The 11,792-nt window shown below is 42.0% G+C and overlaps 1 long non-coding RNA gene across 1 annotated transcript in view; it reads left to right on the top strand.

The window, feature by feature from the left end:
* The window catches only part of LOC109386228 (uncharacterized), a 10,117-nt gene extending 3,351 nt beyond the window's left edge, over positions 1-6,766 (top strand). The window contains exons 2-3 of the long non-coding RNA XR_002124758.1: positions 3,769-3,836; positions 6,102-6,766. This is a non-coding gene — a long non-coding RNA (uncharacterized LOC109386228). The remainder of the gene's footprint in view (positions 1-3,768; positions 3,837-6,101) is intronic.
* Positions 6,767-11,792: the final 5,026 nt, after the last annotated feature.

The following is an 11,792-nucleotide window of genomic DNA, read 5'->3' as shown; positions in this document are numbered from 1 at the left end:
TAATGGACCACTTCTCCTCTCAGAAAATGTCATCAGCAAAAAACACATATTCTCTCATATGAAATCCACATTCCCACTTGTCTTTCAATTCTTCCCCCACACACACACATATCGTATAACATATAATATATGTTACATATACTATAATATATGTAAATATAACAACAATAATAATAATGGCTATAGCTTGTTAATTAATATCTCCTCTGTGTCAAGTCCTGAGCATAGGATTGACTTTATCTCCTTTAATCCTCACAGCAACTTGGAAGGGCAGTTTTATCATCATTTGTTTTTTACAAGCAAGAACACAGCCCACGTGTATCTCCAAATCCCATTCTCAAGCCCTCACCCGACCGGGTCCCAATTGACCTGATTGCTGCATCCCAATACATACCCCCTGCTCTAGTCAGGTCCCCCATCACCTTCCTGTCTCCCAAACCACTCTGCTCATTCAGTCTCTCCCCTTTCTCCCAGCAATCCCTTATCACTTTGCAAGACCCAGAGAGAAGTCCATCTTTGGGTGACACCCTCATTCAATGCAGGACTGGAGATATGTTTGAATCACCCTGAAACCTGAATTTCCTTGAAAACACATAGTCTACTCCAGCCAGCAGCCTGGGCAGCCTCCACAATCCCTTCCTCGTCTTGCCTGTCGCTATCCAACCTACACGCACATCCTGTCCTGGCTGCTTACAAAACCCCTCTCAATTTTGTCCACACTTCTCTCCATCTTCAGAGCTCCCTTGGGTCCATTTGGACCCAAGGAAGACACAGTTGGGCCCCAGTGTCTCCCACCTGGATCAATGTAAGGGCCTCCCAGTGATTTACTTGCCTCCAGTCTTGCTTCTCCAATCCAGTCCCCATGTGACACCTAAAATGAGCTTTTAAAATATATGTTTTATATTTTTATGTTTAAAACCCTTTAGCATCATTCTGTTAGAATAGAATCCACACTTCTTTCCATAGTCCAAAGGCCCCATGGAATGGGTGTTCTGACCATCTCTTCACAGTCACTTACTCCTCTCCTCCTTAGTCCCCCATTGTGGTCCAACCACTTGGCTCTGCACACTTCTTTGAACATGACAGACTCTGCCGCCTCTGAGCCTTTGCAGGTGTTCTTTCCATTTCCTGCTTTTCCAATTCTTCAGGTCTCAGATTTAATGTTATCTTTTCAAAGACTCTTTTCCTGACAGCCTCATCCAACGTGAATGTTCCTGTCCACTAGACTCTCCTTTCAACTAGACTCTCCTTTCACTACACTCCAAGCTCTATCTGTATGTTTGTAGATTTGGCTATTGCCTGTTCCTTCCCCCACCCACACTGGACCATTGGACTGTAAGCCACATCAGTACAGTGGCCATGTCTGTTTTGTCCCCAGCACCTAGTAGAACGATCTCAATAAGTATATGTTGGCTCAATCAATCAATCAATTCACCCAACTAGGTTTAAAATTTTTGACAAGATCATTGTTTTTCTCCTACCCCCCTCTCCCTCCTGTTTCCCCTCCTCCTCCTCCTCCTCCCCCTCCCCCTCCCTGTCCCTCTCCTCCTCCTCCTCTTCCGCCCCCTTCTTCTTCTTTTTCAAACTCATTTCTGAACACTGAGAATATGACAGGAACTCAGAAACTCCTTACTGAGAGATGTTTTCTGCTTTCCAGCTATCCTTGCTGATAATGAGACCCACTGGGATGCTGACAGGGTCATGGGCCAGTCCCAAGAGTGCCACCTCTGGGCTCTGCCATTTACTAGAGGCAAATAGCCCCTTCAGATCTCAGTTTTCATCAGTGCAATGGGGATAGTAGTAGACCCTACTTCATTGTTTTATTAAATAATATATCTGAAGGGCATAGTGCAGTGTGGGCACGTAGTAAGTGTTCAACTATTGTTAAATGATACTATGAGCATCATAATCATTTTTATATGAGGCTCCCAGCCCATTGGCACGGTCAGGTTGGTCCTGTCTACAGGAGCCAATATGAGACGCATAGAGGTCCAAAAGCAGCCTCCTAAAAGAAGAAGCAATATCTACTTCACTCCAGCAAATAGTAAGGATTCCCTCTGTAGCAACATTTTATTTCTAACCCAATTAGTTCAACAAAATACAACTATGTCCTATATACCAGCCACCCTTTTCTTGCTGTATAAAAGGGACATACAAGGGATTGGGGTTGGGGGACAGTATAGAAAGGGTAATGGGATACTATCACTGACTTTAAGTTGCTTCCTTTCTCATCCACTCTGAACCTGTACTTAGCTTGTGGAAACTAGTAAATGAGAGTGTCAGATGTGGTAGGGAGGAACAAAGAAGAAAAATACACCTAGTATCTGACACTAAAGAAGTAACTATTTCCCCCAAGGCCTGGAGTCAAAGGACATTCCAATCCATCCATCACACTGCCAGCAACTAACGCCTGCTTGCTTTATGTTTGCAACTGTCCAAGGGGCCAATGTTCATCCTGTCTGGCCAAACTCTCAAGAAACTCCAGGATTAAAGTGACTTCCTAACTTCACTAGGCACAGATGGGAGTACAGAGCTAAATTCATGGTTTACTACAACAGAAAATATTTTTATTTTTTGACTAATTAGGCTGAGCAGCCCAGAATAATATGTAAAGATACCTTCGAACATCTTTAATGTAATGAAGATAACTTCAGGGTCTTCACCCTCAACAGACCCTCTTTGAGCACATAGAACTGGATTCTTATATGAAGAGAGGCCCCAGTGCCCACAAAGCTCAGTCTAGGGAGACTCACAAGTGCACCCATGATTCTAATGGCATGTGCTAAGTGCTTAACAGAGTCAGGCATGTGGGAACGCCCAGGAGAGATCCGGACTCCTGCTTTCTTTATACAACTGATGATATGTTTCCAAAATTGGATAAATGAGCACCTGGGCAATTCAAGTCTCAGAGATCTAGAAGCTAGTCTGGAACAACAACAACAACAACAATAACAAATGGGCCAACTGAGTGGCTCAGTTGGTTAAGAGCACGAGCTCTGTGCAACAGGGTCACCGGTTCGACTCCCACATGGGCCAGTGAGCTGCACCCAAGCTGAGCTACCAACAGGTGGCAGGATGCCTCAGCTGGTGAGAGCATGTGCTCTTGACAACAAGGTTTCTGGTTCGACTCCCGCATGGGATGGTGGGCTACACTCACCCTAACTATGATTGAACACGGCACCTTGAGCTGAGCTGCCCTGAGCTGCCTATGGGCAACCGGATGGGGACTGGACTTGGGAGCTGAGCTAGCTGCACCCTCCAAAACTAAGATTGAAGGACATCAACTTGGCTGTTTCCCTTCCCCAATTCCCCAATAAAATCTTTAAAAAAAAAAAAAAAGCTCTGAGTGTTAAAATATTGTCAGACTTACTGAGAAGTAGAATAACTTTTTAGAAGCCCAGCCCACATTCTTATCCTGTAACCTAAGCCTTTCCACTTGCTTAAAGCTGACGCCCCACGACAGTCATTTCATTCTTTTGCAGTTGGCTACAAACCCTCCAGGAGGGGTGATTGCATTGAGTTGCTCTTGGTTCAAATTTTAGTTTAAGTTTGTTTCTAATTCTTTATTGAGTTACATTTCTGACAGGGATATAAGAACTTACGTGGGGTGTTGTTCCACAAAAAAACCCTCATAATAAAAGGATCATCTTACCTATACACACACACACACAACTCCTACCCACAATCCCTAAGCCCAAGAAATGTGTTTAAGCAGTTATGTTTGCTCCCTGAGCTGTAACAGCTTCATTTTCTTATTTCTCTCTGCAGGTTTTAGCGTTCTCAACCCATCTTGGCTACCACCTGCTCTGTGTCAGTTCCAGAGACCACAAACAACAGTAATTACCTGTGCTTCTTAGGTCAAATTAGAGAGAGAAAACATTGATTGATTGCTGGCCCTTAGATGTGCAAGTCCTTATGTCAGACATATCTCCCTTATCCCATTACTCTAAACACACCTGGCTGCTGAGGACCATTCCTTTGGTGTGAGAGATAGGTTGAGCTCGTTGATAAGGGGCACTGAAAGGATAGAGAGTACACTCGGCTTCTGACGGTTTTTCAGCTCCAAGTTCCCATTTCCTATGAGGCCCTGCTCTACTTTATGCCCTCAGGTTCTAGGAGTTTCTCTGTTATTTATTTTTTTAAAATTAAAGTTTATTGGGGAGACAATGGTTAGTAAAGTTACATAGGTTTCAAGTGTACAATTCCATAATACATCAGCTATATATCACATTGTGTGTTCACCACCCAGAGCCAGCTCTCCTTCCATTCTCTATATATTTTTAACAAACTCCCTTCCTAACTTGAGCTAGTTTGAGAGAGGTTCTATTCCTTGAGGCTAGAAGAGCACTGACCAGAAGTTCAGGCCAAAGAACACAGAACCTGAGGCCCTAAAGAAGCCAGGAGAAGTCCAGTGAGGCTGGCAGAGCACAGGGCCAGGAAGCTGAGTGGGAGTGGGATGGAGACAGTGTTTCTTTCTAAGTGGCCCCTCCTGCATGGGCCTAGTTGGTAGGGAAGGAATTAGCTGGAAGGCTTGGCTTGCAGAACCAAATTCTCTTATGTCAACTCTACTTGAAACAGGTGTGCATCTGTCTGTCCATCTGTGTTGATTCTGTAAATGCAAAGTGAAGACTGGAAACCCAGGCTCTTGAATGGAGATGAGAAGAGGGGGCAAGGAGGATGGTGGGAGTTGAAGAGCACAGAAAAACAGAAAGGAAATCCCTTCAACATGGCCAACAACTGGCTCTCTGTTGATTCTTGTCACCTGTATTGTATGTGGAGGCTCACATGCTCACACACACACACACACACACACACACACACACACACACACTCATGTGCCTCCATTTCTCCTGCCCCCACCACAAGTCTCTTCAATTTGTCTTCCAGGTCTCCAAAGAAGAGCCTTGGTTACCTCTTTGCGTTTGTTCATTTCCTTACACAAATCCACTTTAACTGTTTCCTTCTTCCTAAGCTTTCTATTTCTTCAATTTGGTTATTCTGATTTTTTGGCTCAAAAAAACTGAGGATCTATAGAAAAACCATTGGAATGTAATTTGAAGGGATCTTTACAGTTCACCTCCCCTCTCCTCACCCCTCGAGACAGCCTCCATCGTCCATGCTAGAAAGAAAGAAAAGGGGAGGGAAGGGAAGTAAACTTTGTTGACGTTTACTTGACGTACTCATTCTGGGCACTGTGCTTAGTGTATTAAATGCATGATATGGGCTGGCCAAGTGGCTCAGTTGGTTAAGAGCTTGCTCAAGAGTGCGAGCTCTGAGCAACAGCGGTTTGAGTCCCAGCCCGAGATGAGGAGCCGCTGAGCTGCCAACAGGTGGCAGGATGGCTCAGCTAAAAAAATAAAATAAAATAAAAAAATAAATGCATGATATCATTATATTCTTATGACAACTCTGAAAGCATGATTTTAGTGAGCCCCTCTGTTCTAAGTTTCAGAGAGGCTGAATAATTTACCTAAAGGTCTCTCAACTGGTCAGTGACAGAACTGGGATTTGAACTCAAATCTTTTTGACTGAAAGCACATGCAATACCAGTCTTTCAGATTAGTGTAATAGAAAACTATTGTTAAATTATGAGCATGCTCTCTAGTTGGAAAAGATGTTCTAACTTTGCCCCAGGAACATAAATTAGGTAACTGATACCTTAATTAGCATAGTCTGCTCTTGAAGAATGCAAGTAAGGTTAAGTGTCATCATAATAGGAGAGGTAGGGAGGATGTCTTGGGTAGCCAACATTGGGTGGAAGACACTGGAGAAGAAACCCAAAGGGTAAATTTTAGAGTTAAAGATGGCTTGGGAAATTTTCACTATTTTGCCTAAAGCAAGTTTGTTTTAAAATATTCTTCATGTCTGCTCTATCATATCCTAAACTACATGCCACTGTTCAGTGGTATTTTCAAAGTTCTTCAAGTCATCTTTTCGTGTTAAGCACCAAAACCTGTTCACCCAATTCCATGCTCACACTTGACTCCAGAGTCCACTACTTATCTACTGTTAATGCCATATTTTAATTTAGCTTTACTGCAACCTTCCCTTATGTTTGTTTTCTTTCTTTTTCCCCTCTCCAACCCTGATTCCCATGGCAGCGATAAGCAAACAATACTACTGAGGGACATGCAGACCACTCCTGCTTAATTCTCACCTGACTCAGCTTCCCTTCCCAGGCTGGGGGAGAGGACCCAGAATGCTAAGGACTCCGAGAGCTGTACTTGAACTGAAGGTCTGTATCCTCCGAGTCAACCTTGCTCACATCTATTGCACACAGAGCTGATGAGTGAACTACAAAAAATATCTTCTAGCACCAGGCCCACCAGGGACGAAGGGCATACTTTTGCAGTCTCCACAAGAGCTTTTTTTTCCTGTATCTTCTTAATGTGAGCTTGGTTGCCATAGCAACAGCCAAGCTCTGCTGAAGTAGATTCCTTTTATAATGAGCCTGGAAGACCTTAAGACGAATAAAAACAAACTTTGCTGTTTTAGTCCAAAAAAACTAAAAATTTCTTCCTTAACTATCTGTTACCAGAAAATATTTATAGTACTTATATTATGTTAATCATAAAGTGAATGTGACTTATTACTTCCTTTTAAACACCTGGTTAAATTGATTATATAGAGATTACTGGGTTTCTGGGTCCATGGGTCACACAGGAATCTGGGACAAAATTTTATCAATCATACAAACCACCATCAAAAGCTTCTTGATTTTGACCTGTTTTATTTGAGTGAAGTCATTGCTCTTCTCAATTTGTGGAACCAGAGAGAAAATATCATGATCTATATGTATTTTTTATATTGCATCTTAACCAAAGAGGTATTTACTATATACACCTCAATTATTTTACACATATGAAAGGAACCTTAATAAAAACTCCATTGCCATAGTACCTTCCTTAAACAGTTATTAAAAGATTCAACTAATCTAATATCTTACACCCTGTCATCACACAGAGATGAGAAAACTTCAGAATTGAACAAGAATCTGTGTGCTTTCTACTTCTCATATGCATATCAGAAGCTGATTCTGAAATGTTCTACTTTTAAGTAGAAATAATAATATGCATTCATTTTCCATTTATACGTACAAAATATCACATATGATACCCCAGCCAGTTGTGTAAACTTAAAGTATTAATACTATTGGGTCGTTGGAGAAGTCATGATGCATGTTTGCGACAGATGGCACAAGTTCATTTTTAGATGTACTAGAGTCATTCGCATCTATGTTATTGCTATGTCATTTGACAGCTGACAGTTCTAGCTTCATTCTGAAAAAAAATGAGTGATTTGGTTAAGTTTTGGAGATTTTACAAGTTGAAGATGGAAGACCAAATTGTGCATTTTTGCCATATTTTACTGTTTTATTTCCCTTAAGGGAAGAATGCATATCAAGCTTGTGAAAAGTTGCATAAAGTTTACGGTGACAATGCTCTACAAGAATGTCAGTGTCAACGATGTTTCATGAAATTCTGTGCTGGTGATTTGGATCTCAACGATATTCCTCAGTCTGGGAGGCCCACTGAGGTTGATGACGACAAAATAAAGGCATTGATTAAGTCAAACCCACGTAACACGACACGAGAGATTGCAGAAACATTGAACATCCATTATTCAAGCATTCACGACCACCTGAAGAAGATGGAATACGTAAGTAAGCTCGATATTTGGGTGCTACATGAACTCAAAGAAGTTCATATGAATGGCGCATATAAACATCTGCAATATACTCATTAAACATGAGAAAAATGATTCTTTTTTGAAGTGACTGATAACTGGTGATGAGAAGTGGGTTGTTTACAACAATGTGGTGCACAATTGGTCTTGGTCCCGACGTGATGATTTGCCTCAAACGACATCCAAAGCAGACATTCATCAGAGGAAAGTTATGCTCTCACTGTGGTGGGATTTTAAAGGTGTTGTGTTTTTCAAGCTCCTACCAGAAACCAAACAATCAATTCAAATGTTTACTGTCAGCAATTGGACAGTTTGAATGAATCCATCATCCAGAAATGTCCAGAGCTTGTTAATTGTAAAGGAGTTGTGTTCCATCGTGACAATGTGAGACCACACACACAAGTTTGACCACCCATCAAAAATTATTGGAGCTTGGATGGGATGTGTTGCCACACCCACCATGCTCGCCTGACCTTGTGCCATCAGACTTCCACTTGTTTCACTCTCTTCAAAACTCCTTGCATGGTATAATGTTCAATTCAGATGAGGCTGTAAATCAGCATCTTGTTCAGTTTTTTGCAAATAAAGACAGGTCCTTCTATGAACGAGGAATTATGAAGCTCACTGAAAGATGTCAAAAGGTTATCGAACAAAACGGGCAATACATCATTGATTGATCTTTGTTCTTTATATAAATAAATGACCTTTGAAAAACATAGACAAAATACGTCATGACTTTTCCAACGACCCAATATACTCAGAGGACAAAATTCATAATACTTATGTACTTAATTTGAGAAATGAAAAAAGAGAGACATAGAGACTGTCTAAATCATATCTTCTATTTGCCCCAAATCCATCTCTTTAGCTGATACCTAGCTTTTAAGCTAATCTATGTGTGCTATAGGATACAGTTGAGGAAAATAAAGGGAATCTACAATAAATTTTCTATCTAGAGAAAATGCCACCAAATTTATTTATTTAACCCTTAATGCAGAGAAGGACTCCCATTCAACTAGCTAAATATGGATCTCTGCATTCTGAGCTCCTTAAGACAAAAAATGTGTTCTGATTCATTTTGTCTCCTGCATCTACTAACCTTCCAGGCCCAGAGTCAGGGATCGAGAGATGTTTTCTGAATGAACAACATAAAAACCCAATTACCAGAATAATCCATGATGGCAGAGTAGATAAACACTGTGCTTTTCTCATCCCATGAACACATCAAAGTTACAACTGAATTATAGAACAATCAACCAAGAGAACCATCTGAAGTCTAGCTGAACAGAAGTTTTATAACTAAGGATAGAAAGAAGAAGCCACATCAAGACTGGTAAGAGGGGTGGGGATGTGAAACAGGCTGGCCCCAAACCTCCATGTAGTGGATGAAAATTGAGAGGGATATCTTGGTCACAGAGGTTCCCCCTGGAGGAGTGAGGGACCCCAACCCCACATGAGACTGCCCAGCCTGGAGTGCTGGTGCCAGGAAGAGGAGCCCCCACAACATCTGGCTGTGAAAAACAGTGGGGATTCTGACCATCAGGGTATGAAAGACTGTGGGAGCCGCGATATTCTCTTAAAGGGCCATGCAAGCACTCACCCTGGGCTCTGGTGGAGAGACAGTGACTCGGGGGGCATCAGGGACATATGGGGGCAGACTGAGGTATGTGGCTTCATGAAAGGGCTAAAAGATAGTCACCATCTTCCCTGTGTAGGGCCCTGCTTCTGTGCAGCTGGCAGGTGGGTTCCATCTTTCCTGTGTGAGCCTGCCCCCAAAGGCCAAACCTGAATCTGATTGGCCTGGTAAGCTCTGCTACTCCAACCTGCTGACTCACTGAGACCCTGCCTCACCCAACTTGCATACCTCGAAGGGACTTTATCAGTAGCTGAAACTTATAGAAACCCAGAAGCAGGCAGGTGGCAGCAGGCCTCACAGTGTCCTGGCTTTTTGTGGAGCTACCCTAGACCTGCTACTGGTGGCAGCCCTCCTTGATTCACAGTGTGACCTCTCCCACATCCTCTAGGTTTGTCACAGGCAATGAACAACTGCAGATCACTTTGTAGCTCCTACCAGGTGCCCCCTGGCCAGTCACAGGCAGTGGCTGACCTGACCCTGCACCAGAGCCCCTCCCAAGAGGCCCCAGAACCAACATACTTGGAGGTTGGCTTCAGACCACAGCAGAGCACCGCACAATTACCCCCACAAATGTCACACACAAAGGACGGTCTCAACAGACACCAGAGCCCACTGGGGTGGATCCTGCTTCATGGGGTAAGCCCCTCACACAGCAGCCAATAAGCTGTAGATGTAGCCTAACCCCACAGCCAGTCAGCCTGAGGCTCAATACACCTAGTGACATGCCAATAGCAATCAAGTCTCAACTATAAGAGGAATGCACACACAAATCACACAAGGGACACCCCTGGAACACCCAGAGTAGGTAACCAGGGAAACTGTGCCACTGGGACTCCTACTACATAAAGCCACCCAGCAAGACTGGGAGACATAGTAGCCCTACATAATACATAGAAAAAACACAGAGAGGCAGCCAAAATGAGGAAACAAAGAAATACATCTCAAATGAAAGAACAGGAGAAAACTCCAGAACCAGAACTAAGCAAAATGGAGGCAAGCAACCTAGAGACAGAGTTCAAAACACTGGTTGTAAGGATGCTCAAGGAACTTAATAAGAACTTCAACAAAGAGATAGCAAGCATAAAAAAGGACATAAAAAGCATAAAAAAGAACCAGTCAGAAGTGAAGAATACAATAACTGAAATGAAGAATGCAATAGAAGGAATTAGCAACAGACTAGATGAAGTAGAGGACTGAATTAATGATTTGGAAAAGAACGTAGCAGAAAACACCCAATTGGAACAGCAAAAAAGGAAAGAATTAAAAAAAAAATAAGGATAGTTTAAGACACCTCTGGGACAACATCAAGCATAACAACATTCGCATCACAGGGGTACCAAAAGGAGACAAGAGAAAGCAAGGGATTGAGAATATATTTGAAGAAATAATGCTTGAAAACTTTCCTAACCTGGCAAAGGAAATAGACATACAAGTCCAGGAAGCACAGAGAGTCCCAAACAAGATGAGCTCAAACAGGCACACACTAAGACACATCATAATTAAAATGCCAAAGTTTAAAAACAAAGAGAGAATCCTAAAAGCATTCAGAGTACATCAGTTAGTTGCCTGCAAGGGAACTCCCATAAGATTGTCAGCTGATTTCTCAACAGAAACTTTGCAGGCAAGAAGGGATTGGCACAAAATATTCAGGGTGGTGAAAAGTAAGGATCTGCAACCCAGCAAGGCTATCATTTAAAATTGAAGGATAGATAAAGAGTTTCCCAGACAAGAAAAAGTTAAAGGAGCTCATCACCACCAAACCAGTATTACAAGGAATGTTAGAGGGACTTCTTTAAGTGGTGGAAATAAAAAATAAAAAATATGAATAATAAAATGGCAGTCACTGCATATCTATCAACAATTACTTTCTATGTAAATGATTTGAATGCTTTGATCAAAAACATAGTGTGGCTAAATGAATAAGAAAAAAACCCTTACATACGCTGCCTACAAGAAACTCATTTAAGATTGAAAGACACACACAGGCTGAGAGTAAAGGGACGGAAAAAGTTGTTTCATAGAAATGGAAATGGAAAGGAAAAAAAAGCTGGGGTAGCAATAGTTATACCAGACAAAATAGACTTTAAAACAAAGGCTGTAACAAGAGACAAAGAGGAACCCAGTAATCCTAATTCTGGGTATTTATCTGAAGAAACCCAGATGCTACTGAGAGGGGTCATGTTCATCCATATGTTCATTGCGGCATTATTTAAAATAGCCAAGATGTGGAGACAGTCTGGGTGTCCATCGGTGGATGAATGGATAATGAATGGTACATATATACAATGGAATATTGCTTAGCCATGGAAGGGAATGGGTTCTTGCTATTTGTGGCAGCAAGGATGGACCTGGAGGGTATTGGACTGAGCAGAGTAGGTCAGACAGAGAAAGATAGATGTAATGTGATTTCACTTGTATGTAGAATCTAAAGAACAAAATAAACAAACAAACAAAACAGAAACACATTCAT

Source organism: Hipposideros armiger, unplaced genomic scaffold (assembly GCF_001890085.2).
Source record: "Hipposideros armiger isolate ML-2016 unplaced genomic scaffold, ASM189008v1 scaffold_130, whole genome shotgun sequence".
Classification (NCBI taxonomy): domain Eukaryota; kingdom Metazoa; phylum Chordata; class Mammalia; order Chiroptera; family Hipposideridae; genus Hipposideros; species Hipposideros armiger.
The sequence above is the reverse complement of the archived record's forward strand: the minus strand, read 5'-3'. Positions and strand labels throughout refer to the sequence as shown.